We start from the raw sequence: 12,080 nt of genomic DNA on the forward strand, positions 1-12,080 counted from the left end.
TGCCGCCCCCGAATTCCGCCATGCTCATTACAGAATTTACGAGGTCTAAGTGCCTGAAGTGAATCGATGCTGAAACACTCGTAATAACAAATCTGAGGCTTGGCTTTCGTGTGGTAGCGTGGTCGAACAGTCTGATATGCTGGATTTTTTTTAAGCTTCAGTCTGTATCGAGTCGTGGCTTCAAATCCCAGAATCGTAAATCAGCTACGATGTGGAGATGTACGTGAGAGAACTGCGCATGTGTTGATGCATTTTAATTTGACTGTTTGCAGCTCCTCAGTGTGCTTTCCCTCTCGGTGATAAAATCAGCAACCGTCTCTGAAAACAACGCAAGTTCCTGCTGTCCGACATATACTCATATCCAGTCGATAACTGTGCTTTTGGATATCTGCGTTGCCAGTTTCTGTGTCTCAAATGGTCAGGGCATTTGGCTGAAATGTTGGTGGTTCCAGCCCACTCTGGGCATAAAGCCTCAAATATTTCAGCACAAGCATTTACAACGACCATGTATCGACATTGTAACCGCGAAAACTCATCCATGTTTCACCCCAAGTCCGCAGGGAGTGAGACGGTTACACTCAGCAGAATATGACATCATTTTCTCCAAGCTCCCGATGCCAACAGAAAGCGGCCACTGCAGTTTCAATCAGCGGCTTTCTGACAAGTCATGGGAAACAACTCGTGGAAATTTCTCCCTTGGTAACAGCTCTTTCCGTGTGAAAGGAGCAAAACTTTAATTTTAAATTGGAAACGGCTTCAGGACATTGGAATGTTGCTCCAGTTCTTGGAACGTGTTATGAATAAAACTCCTGACTTGAAAATAAGAAGTGGTGAAGGTTTTAGGTCAAAAGAACAAAGAAAGTGTTGATTGTGAGGACCCTGTCTCGTCAGCAGATGGGAAATTCCCAACACTGTAAACGGAAATGATTGGGTTTCCTTAGGTAATTTCCAGACTGATTTACTGTCTGCCAGAGTGACTGGAAATCACTTCAGCAATCTAAAGGTGAGGTGAAAAATATGAAGATATTAAGTTTGAACCTTAAATCCCGCGACAAGTGCTGAATAGGTTTTAATGCTTTTAAGGAATAACTGAAGTGAAATGTATGAATGATGTTTTTGTGATGAGAACAGAGAACACAGAACAATACAGCACAGAACAGGCCCTTCGGCCCACGATTTTGTGCCCTACATTTGTCTTAGTTTATGTACCCTTCCATGTACCTATCCAATGCCAATTAAAGATCTCCAATGATTCTGCCTCTGCCACTCCCGCAGGCAGCGCATTCCATGCCCCCATCACTCTCTGGGTAAAGAACCTACCCCTGACATCCCCCCATACCTTCCACCCTTCACCTTAAATTTATGTCCCCTTGTAACACTCTGTTGTGCCCGGGGGAAAAGTTTCTGACTGTCTACTCTATCTATTCCTCTGATTATCTAATAAACCTCTGTCAAGTCACCCCTCATCTTTGCCGTTCAAATGAGAAAAGGCCTAGCACTCTCAATCTCGCCTCGAACGACGTATTCTCCGTTCCAGGCAACATCCTGGTAAATCTTCTCTGCTCGCTCTCCAAAGCTTCCACATCTTTCCTCAGGTGAGGCGACCAGAACTGCACACAGTAATCCAAATGTGGCCTAACCAAGGTCCTGTACAGCTGCAACATCACTTCACGACTCTTGAATTCAATCCCTCTGCTAATGAACGCTAATACACCATCGGCCTTCTTACAAGGTCTATCCCCCTGAGTGGCAACTTTCAAAGATCTATGTACACAGAACCCAAGATCCCTCTGTTCCTCAAACTTACGAAGAACCCTACCGTTAACCCTGTATTCCGCATTCTTATTTTTCCTTCCAAAATGTGCAACCTCACACTTGACAAGTTTGAACTCCATCTTCCACTCCTCAGCCCAGCTCTGCATTATATCTAAGTAACTTTGCAGCCGACAATAGCACTCCTCATTATCCACAAATCCACCAATCTTCGGATCATCTCCAAATTTACTGACCCACCCTTCGATTCCTTCTTCCAAGTCATTAATAAAAATTACAAACTGCAGAGGAACCAGAACTGATCCCTGCGGAACTCCACTTGTAACTGAGCTCCAGGCTGAATATTTACCATCTACCATTACTCTCTGCCTTCGACCGGTTAGCCAGCTTTCTATCCAACTGGCCAAATTTCCCTCAATCACAAAGTACTGAGCTGTTAAGATAATTTTTGCAGCACTGGTGGACATGAAGGTCAAATTACGATCACGGTTCAAGAACATTTAGTCTGTGGAAGTGGTATGTGACCTTAGTTCAAAATATATGTTTCCGTTCTTTCAGTACATCTTTTTGACTCCCAAAAAACATTGATTGTTTTCTGTATTCACTTTGTTTCGCGATATCTGTCTTCTGGTCGACCAGGGACACCTTGAATTTGCGTCTGCATTGAATAAGGTTTCGCTCCTTCTTTGGAGAAGCAAACCTGTGCATGATGTAACATTTATCATGATGATGGTTAAGAAGTTCAAAATGCATTACGCTTTATGGATCGTGAGCAAGAATGAAGTGATCCACTGGCGAACAGATGTCACAACGCCCCATTGCTACCTCGGGCCTGAAGCGGTCCATTGGCAGAGTCAACAGACAGGAAATATCTATGTGACTAGTCCTTTATTCAGTTTGAATTGATACCAATGGTAGTGCTGTTTTGTGCAGAAAATTGTCAACATCACTGACGCTACAGTCAATATTTAAGTCACATCTACTCCATGGATTGCCTTCTCGTATCAGAGCATGTCGACATGAAAAAACTCTAGCTCTGATAGCAAAGGGTTTTTCATTAAACTGGGAGTATGTTTAACTAAGCATTTCAGACAGCCAAATTGAATAATTGGCATTTGGTTCTTCAAGCTGAGCTCTCCACACCAACTGCTCCAATGAAGGTCGTGGATAAGGTCCCCATCGACTATTTTGGTCAATTGTAGCCTCATCAACAACCTATTGTTCTGAACAATGCTACCCCACGAGCAGAGGGCTAAGTTTGCTTTTCATCGTTAATTTTCAATTTCAGTTCTTAATGCACTGTTTCTTACGAATGTGGACAGCAGAAGACCGTTAACATTCCATTTCTAATATTTCCAGAAAATTCTATTCCGCTGAGCCATTCTGCTTCCAGGCAGCTCGCATTGACAGGAGAAAACAACTGTTCTCAATGTACTCGCTAAACATTCTCTGATTTAAAACTTACATTCGCTCTACTCTTGAGCTCTTTTCTAGTCCGACTTCTGAATGAAACAATGTTTCAAATCTTCTTGGTTTCGAACTCGTCAACAGGTTATATCCTGTTTATCCCTTTTCCCGTGTTTTCAGAGCTGTCGAATAATTCTTGTCATTTGGTTTTGTCGTGTCCATCTGACAGTTTATCTGATCGGTTTTGAATGACATTTTTGCTGAACAATGTATGTACTACCGTTCAAGTTGTGCCAGTAGATGTAGAATATTTGGGCAAAAGCAACCATTATTCATAGAATATATCTAATCCTCTCTGAGGGCAGTCACCAATTTATTGTTATTTCTACATGAATACTTTTGGCCAACTTGTTTAGTGGTTTCATATGGTGAATTATTTCTATATTTTGAAAGCAACAAGACAACATGCTTGTGGATTCTGGAGAAGTGGGGGCTACAACTCCTGAAAAGGATTTGGAAAATCATAAATTGAATATAATGAGGACAGAAGATGCTGGGAAGTCATCATCGACAAAAAAAAACAACTGGAACTGGAAAGAAAAACCACAGCAGTTCATGCAGCATCTGAACAGCAGTCGAGTCGACATTTCAAACAGGACTCATCGTCAGCACTGGAAAGGGGGAAGGGAGCTGAGAAATAATTACAGAAAAGGGTGCGGCTTTGGGGACAGGAAGGTAGGATGGTTTTAAGTGGGTCCATGTAGGAGGAGCATAAGATTGGGGCTGTGTAAGGTGTCAGTTCGAAAGAAGATTGACACGTTAAGTCAATTCCAGTAGACAGTACGGAGGGGGAGATTTGCAACCTGGTAATTTCTATGTTTGTAAGTTTCTGGCGGAAAACGAGGTGTTTTTCCTAAAGTTGAAGTGTGGACTTATTTTGACAGAGGAAGAGTTCCAGGTTAGATCCGCCGTTGGGGGTGTGGGAAACGAATTTGTAATGGCTAGAAACGGGATGTTTGAGTTGGTATGGGCGCGCATAACATGGATGCTTCTGAAACAGTCACCAATTGCGCTCGGTCTTTCAGGGTGCAACAGCTACTGCCACACCTCACCTCACAGCGGCCTTTCCTGACTTAGGGCGAATAATTTCAGTTTTGTTCGGCATGGGGGAAACAGGAAACCCAGTATTTACAAGTATTTTTACATTATGCAAACACTGCTACAGTCCAGGAACTGGCCGAAAATGAACCTGACCAGGAGTTTGTGCTGGACTTAAAACAAACCCATGATAGTCAGATCTCTCGACTATTGGACTCTGCAATGTCTCCTCCCTGGACAAAAAGTTGGACTTCATTCTACTGTGGCTGAGACTGCTATGTCTTTGTTTTCATGGAAACATAGCTTCGCGACAGAGGTCCAGACATTTCCATCCAGCTGGATGTTCTTGCCTTGTTTCTTGCCATCCGTAATGCAACTCTGCGCAGGAAGGCTCGAGGTGGGAGTCTCCGTGTCTACATCAACACGAAATGGTGCAAAGATTCTGAGCAAGTCTACAGTCACTGCTCATAACTTGTGCAGTTGCTGATTATTGGATGCAGACCATTTTATTTGCCATGGGAATTCACTGCTGTCCTTATAGTTGGGGTGTACCTCTATATTACTTGCAGTGTTAATGATCAGGAGGCATTCTGTGAACTGTATGAGGGTATTAGCAGACTGCATAATGCACACCCTGATGTGACTCTTTATTGTTACTGGAGATTTTAACCATGCAAATCTCAAATCCGTGCTTTCTGGGTGGCACAGTCGCTCAGTGGTTAGTACGACTGACTCACAGCGCCAGAGACCTGGATTCAATTCCTGCCTTGGGCAACTATCCGTGTGGCATTTACACGTTCACTGCTTCTGCGTGGGTTTCCTCCAGCTGCTCTGGTTTCCTCCCACATTACAAAGATGTGCAGTTGAGGTAAATTGGCCATGGTAAATTACGTGTAGTGTTCGGTGCATTTGTCAGGGATGAATGTGATGGGGTGTGTTGCTCTTCGGAGGTTTGGTGTGGCCGAAGGGCTTGTTTACACGCCATAGGGAATCTACTTTAATCTAAATTATATCAGCAAATGGGCATTGTATTGAGAGCGGGCAGCATGCCGTATATTGTTTGTGCAAAATTCCTCAATGCAAACAGGGCAGAGCCTGCCTGCATTTTGGCTTCTCAGACGACATCACTGTTATGCTAATTCCGCTGATCAGATGTGTCAAACCAGTTCTGAAGCAGGTGAAAACCTGGCTAGCACGAGCAGTTTCTGCTCTTCAAAATTGATTTGTGCACACTACCTGATACCTGTTTGATGAGGAAGCAACCGATTGTGACTCCACCAACTTAGAGAAGAACACAATATCAGTGATTTGCTTCATTAACAAGGGCACGAAGACGTCACTCTGTCTAAGGATCTCTTCAACCAGAAGCCTCGATGACCACAAATTTGCGTGCACTGCTGAGGACCCGTGATTCTAACTTCAGAGCACGTGACAAGCTGGCATTGACAACAGCGAGGACCAATCTGTGCCACGCCATCGAAGAGGCAAAACACGCACACGTCCAGAGAATATGCAGCCTTTTTCAGGACAGTGAGATGCAGAGCATATGCAAGAGTATTAAAGCCATCACCAAACACAGCACAGCATCGCCTGCTGGTGTTGGTGATGCCTCCATCCCAGATGAGTTTAACAAATCTCTGCATGTTTGGGCCATGAAAAGTTGTTGCCGTGAGGAAGACCATTCGAAGGACGAGGTGTTGTCTCTTACCACGACTGACAGGGGGAAACCTAAAGCATAGTTAATCCACAGCAGGCTGCTGGACCACATACATTCATGCCAGACTGCTCAGAGGATCCTCTGACGTACAGACAGAGGTTCTCACGGACATCTTGAACATATGCCAGATTTGCGCCATTGCTCCAACGTGCTCCAAGTCACTATGATCGTCCCTGTGCCGAAGACGTCATCAGTGCCCGGTCTCAATGACTGCTGCCCCGTTACGTTATCACTCACCATCATGAATTGTTCCGAGAGGCCTTTGATGTGACATATTATGACCTTGTTGCTCTCCCCTCCCCCCCCTCCCCGAAAGAAGCTCTGCAGTTTGTTTGTCACTCCAATCGCTGTACAGATGATGCCATCTTTCCAAATCTCCATCTGGACAAGAAGAACACCTTCGTCAGATTACTGTACATTCAGTTCATTTCTACATTTAATACTGTCATTGCTCATCCTCTGACTGCAAAGCCGGGTCTGCTGGGCTTGAATGCCTCCCTCTTTAACTCGATCCTGAACTTACCGACTTGGATCCCACAGTCATCCCCAAATTGTAAATAGCATCTCCAACATCATCGCACTCTGCACGGCGCTCTCCAGGGATGTGTGCTTGGTCCACTGCTCTTCCCCCTGATTTCACGCGGCTATGCAACGATGTCCAGTTCATATTATATAACTAAGTTCGTTGTTAACATGACGGTAGTGGATCTCATTTGCAGGACTGATGATTCAGCATACAGAGAGGACGTGCAACAGCTAAAGGACTGCTGCTGAGCCAACACCCTGTCTCTAATCGTGGAGAAAACGAAAGAGATGGCTGTTGACTTAAAGACGTCACAGAGCCATCATGCTTTGGTGGACATTGATGGCTTTCCAATGGAGATTGTGAAGAACCACAGATTTATTTGCGCGCATCTGGTGGGTGGTCTCACTTGGTCCCACAATGCCAGTTATATAGTCAAGAAAGCACAGCAGCGTCTCTATTTTCTGAGTAGGCTGAGGAAAGCCCCTCTCACACACGCTGTCCTCAAGGCATTCCAGAGAGGGTTCATGCAGAATATCCTGAGCAGCTGCAACACTGCATGGTTTTGGAATTGCGTCAGTTCGGATTGTAAGTACCTACAAGAGATAGTGAAAATTGCTAAGATGATCATCGGGGTATTTTTCCCTCCATCAAATAAATTTAAAACCCAAACTGATCCCCAAGGTAACAGCAATTTGGACAACCACACACATCTTTTATTCAAATTCTTGGCACTCTTGCCATCTGGCAGAAAGTTCAAGAAACTTTAGTCTCCCACAGCCAATCTGTATAATTGTTTCTTCCTCCAAGCTTTCAAACGTCTCTGCACTGTATGATCGCATTCGCTTCCATTTGCAATTTCTGGGCAACTTTTTGAATGTCTGCAAACAACAATGTTTTATTAATGATCATTCATTGTTGCATTGTTCTTTGTCCACCATTGTGTGTATTATCTTCTCTTGTCAGAAATTACTGCGCAACCTTACAGATTTTGCACTTTTTATACATTTTGTCCTGTCTTGCGTATGACTACGGTCACGTATTCTGTGTGTTTAAATAGCACCTTAATCCTGGAGCAAAGCTGTTTCCTTTTTTATTGTACCAAATTGTATATGGTAGAAATGACAAATAAAGCTACTATACGCTCTCTCTACTCTACTCTGTCTTGTCATCATGCAAGATCTCAAAGAATTGTTACAATGCACAAAAGATTTACCTGGATTTCCTCGAACCTGACTTACTGCATCTGTTGCTCGTGGTGCTGTCTCCTCTGCATCAGAGAGTCATAGTGCAAAATTGCAGACCATTTCAGGGAACATCTATGGTCTCCTCTGCTTTTTACAGTTGACACTTCATGGTAAAGTTCTGGGAAGTGCTGCTGAACAGAGAGACCTTGGATTGCAGGTTCATAATTCACTGAAAGTGGAGCCGCATGTCGACAGGACAGTGAAGAAGCTCATTGGTATTCTTTCCTTTATTGGTCAAAACATTGAGTGTAGGAGATGGGAGATCATGTTGCGACAATACAGGACACTGCTTTGGTCACTTTCGGAATATTGTGTGCAATTCTGGTCTCCTTCCTTTCAGAAGGATGTTGTGAAACTTGACCAGGTCCTCAAAAGATTGCCAGGAATGTTACCAGGGTTGGAGTATTTGAGCTATAGAGAGAGGCTGAGTATGCTGGCATGCATCGAAGGCTGGGGGGCCTTTATAGAGGTTTATGAAATAATGACGGACACGAATAGGATAAATAGAACAGGTATTATCCCTCGGGTAGTGGCGTCAGAATTAGAGGGCATGGATCTATGGTTAGACTTGAAAGCTCTGCAAGGAGCCGAAGGGTTAACACTTTCATGCAGATGGTATTAATTGCATGCAATGAGCTGCCAGAGGAAGTGATGGAAATTGGAACAATTAAAGCATTAAAGAGCCACCTGGACGTTTCAAAGAATAAGAAGGATTCAGCGGGATATTGACTGAGTGCTGACAATCGGGAATAGAATAGGCTCGGGTGTCTGATCTGCATGGTGAATTGGAATGAGGGTCTGATTCCTTCGCTCTACATTTGTATGACTCTGTGACTCTATAATCTAGAATAATCACAAATTGTGTGTCTGAAATATAATCTCAGCTTGACTTTCAACTGATCCTAATAAAAAGCATTCATCACCTGCTGGTAAATGCATTGCATTGCTTTGCTTAATTGCCCCCTCCTGACGAACATCCAAATTTCACGATAGTTCGACAAATGTGTTTAAACTTATTCGTGTTGGAAGTTGGTGGCTTTTTGGGTCTCGAGATATAATTTACCCAATGAGATAACTGGGTCAGTTTTGAAATTACTTCGGATTTTTCACAGTTGAAAATTTACTTTTGATTGAAGGGAAAGCTCAAGCTCCACGAAACCCAAAACCTACAAGCAAATTCCCAACTTTTAAACGACTACACGCTCTGAGCAGGTGTCGAACCTACGCAGTGATGCACCATTGGATTTCCAAACCAACGCCTTAACCTCTCGGCCATCAAAGCTGAGACGCAGGTGCCACTTTTTATAGTAAAGCAACTGAATTCATGAAATACGAAAGTTGTTGGAAGAGCAATTTGTCAAGATCCAAAGAATTCGCCATATCCTTTTCAGAGACCCAGACGAACTTACCTCAGCAGATTGCCAGGCTTTCACCGCAACTTGGATTCTGACACAGCTGAACTTGTGGGAATGATTCTTCATCGAGTTATAGAGTCACGGATGTGCACCACACGAAGAGAGGATCATTGTCACACTGTGTCCGATCAATCGATTTTGACTCAATTGCTCAGCATCTGGTGCCAAAGTAATATGCGGCTGCGTTTTAATATTCATTGAAATATGGTGTCAGAAGTATTGATGCAAAGCCCATAAACACTGGCTACATTCGTAAAAACATATCAGAATTAGAAAGAATGCAGAACCGATTTACAGAAATGGATCCAGCAATTAATCCGTAAGTTCTGACATCAGGTAATCAACTTGTGAGCACAAGAGAGGAAGATTGACCAAAGATTTGGAACTTGAAATCGTCTTGACGGAATCATTTGCAATGTTTTTTGCGGTTGTGCCATAGTCATCAAGTCCGAGAGAAATACAGCACGGGAAGTGGCCCTTCTTTCCAACTTGACCATGGTGGACAGATATCCTAAATTAATAGGTCCCATCTGCCAACATTTGGCCCACATCCTCTAAACCTTGTTACTCATATATCCATCCTGATGCCATTAAACGTTGCAGTTGTACCAGTCTCCACCAATTTCTCTGGCAGTTCATTCTGGACACGACTGAAAATGTAGCCCCTGACGTTCTTTTTAAATCCTTACCCACTAATTTTAAACCTATGCTTTCTCAGTTTTGACTCCCTCACCAGCGGGAAATCAACTTGTCCAGTCAACCTATCCATGTCCCTCATGATTTAATCAATAGCAACGATTTGACTTTATCATACTTGTCAGGTGGGAAATGTGTGGAGATTATTTGTCGAAGGTAACAGTTTGAAATCTTTTTGATGTAGAAAGTCTGATGTACAAATTTTTAGAAATGCATCTTGGAGACGTTTTTAATAAGTCATTGCAGTCTAGTAGCAGTTATAGAAATCTGTTGTGAAAGCTGCAGAAGGATTTCAGGGCACGAGAAAGAAGCATTATTTCCAATGTATGGTGGCTCAGTTCGACCGCACTTTGAGTACAGTATGACGAATTATAATCCTCAATTTAGGAGAGATACTAATGCCGTATGAGCAATACCACGAATGGTGATTAGCCTTGATAACATGAATGAACGTTAGTCCTGTGACTTGAAATTGGGCAAATCCGGCCTTTTTTTAAACATTTTAAAAACAAGAGAGGTAATCTCACTGAGAGTTGCAAAATATTTGAAGAGATAAACAGGGTGGTGCAGTTAAATTTTGTTCCCTCATTGGTGAATCTAAAAGCAGGAGAGCAAATTTTTAAAATGAAGCATTGTGATTTATGACCAAGATCAGAGCCTTGGATATTTGGTCATCACTATCAGCCTGACCCGCCGACACTTACTGCATCACTATAAACCTGACCCCTCACACTTACTGCCTTAATATCAGCGTGAACCCCTGAAACTTACTGCAGCGCTATCCATCTGGCACCCTCACATTTACTGCGCCACTTTCACTTTGACACCTTCATATTGACCGCATCACAATCAGCCTGACTGCCAAACACTTACTTTGTCACTAACAGTCACGCCATTACACTTCCCATGTTACTATCACCCTGACTCCTTACACTTACTGTGTCACTACCAGCCTAACTCAATCACACTTATTATGTCAGTGTCACACTGACGCCTCACACTTACCATGTCACTACAACACTGACCCCCTCAAACTTACTATGTCACTATAACCTTGACCCCCTCACACTTACTGCTTCACTATGAGATTCAACACTCACATTTACGGTGTCATTACCAGCCTGACTCACTCGCACTAATCACCTGACTATCAGCATTACTCGCTCAAATTTATTTCATCATTATCAGCCTGAGGCACTCATACTGACAGCGTCACTAACAGCCTGACCCTTCAAATTTGCTGCGTCACCTCACTCTGACTGCTTCACTGTTCCCCCGACTCCTCTCAGTTACTATATCATTATCAGCCTGAACACCGCACACATACTGCGTCACTATTACCCTGATATCGCGACACGTACTGCGTCACTATCAGCCTGAGCCCCTCATACTGACTGTGTTTGTATCTCTCTGATCCCCTCAGAATTACTGCATCACTAGCACTCTGGCACCCTCACACTTACTGCATCACGAACACCCTGACATATGCGCAACCACTGCATCCCTATCAGCCAAACCCCACTCAATAACGGCATCACTATTGCTCTAACCTGCTCACACTTTACCTTGACACTCTCTCACTTAGTGCGTCAACATCAGCCTGACCCCCCTCATGCTTCCAGCATCATTACCAGCCTGATACTTTCAAATGTTGTGTCGCTATCAGACTGACCACTCATACTTACAGCATCACTATCACCTTGAACCCCCACACTTAGTGCGTCCAGATCAGCCTGATCCTTTCACAACTTCTTGCATCACCTTCAGCCAGACCCTGCACACTTTCACTCTGACCTCCTCATACTTGCTGCATCACTATCACCCTATCCCACTAACACCGTGTGTGTCACTATCACCCTGACAACTCATACTCACTGCACCACTATTATCCTAACTATATCATAATTAGGATATCATTTACAGCCTGATCCCCATACACTTACTGTGTCACTATCAACCTGTGTCATTCTCAATCTGACACCCTCAAAGTGTCTGCATCACTGTCACCCCGAACACGTCACACTTACAGCATGGGTTTCCACCTGATACCTCACACTTATTGCGTCACTAGCATACCAACACTCTCACCCTTACGGCGTCACTACGAGCCTGACACCTCACACGTACTGCATCACTATTAGCCTGACCCACTCATACGTTTTGCATCACTACTACCCTGACCACCTCACAATTGCTGTGTCACT

The 12,080-nt window shown here is 43.7% G+C and overlaps 1 non-coding gene across 1 annotated transcript; it reads right to left on the minus strand.

Annotated features, from left to right (window-relative positions):
- Positions 1-8,965: 8,965 nt before the first annotated feature.
- Positions 8,966-9,047, minus strand: trnas-gga (transfer RNA serine (anticodon GGA)). The gene has a single exon. It is a non-coding gene; the product is annotated as a tRNA-Ser (tRNA).
- Positions 9,048-12,080: the final 3,033 nt, after the last annotated feature.

This window comes from Chiloscyllium punctatum, chromosome 28, assembly GCF_047496795.1.
Source record: "Chiloscyllium punctatum isolate Juve2018m chromosome 28, sChiPun1.3, whole genome shotgun sequence".
Taxonomy (NCBI): domain Eukaryota; kingdom Metazoa; phylum Chordata; class Chondrichthyes; order Orectolobiformes; family Hemiscylliidae; genus Chiloscyllium; species Chiloscyllium punctatum.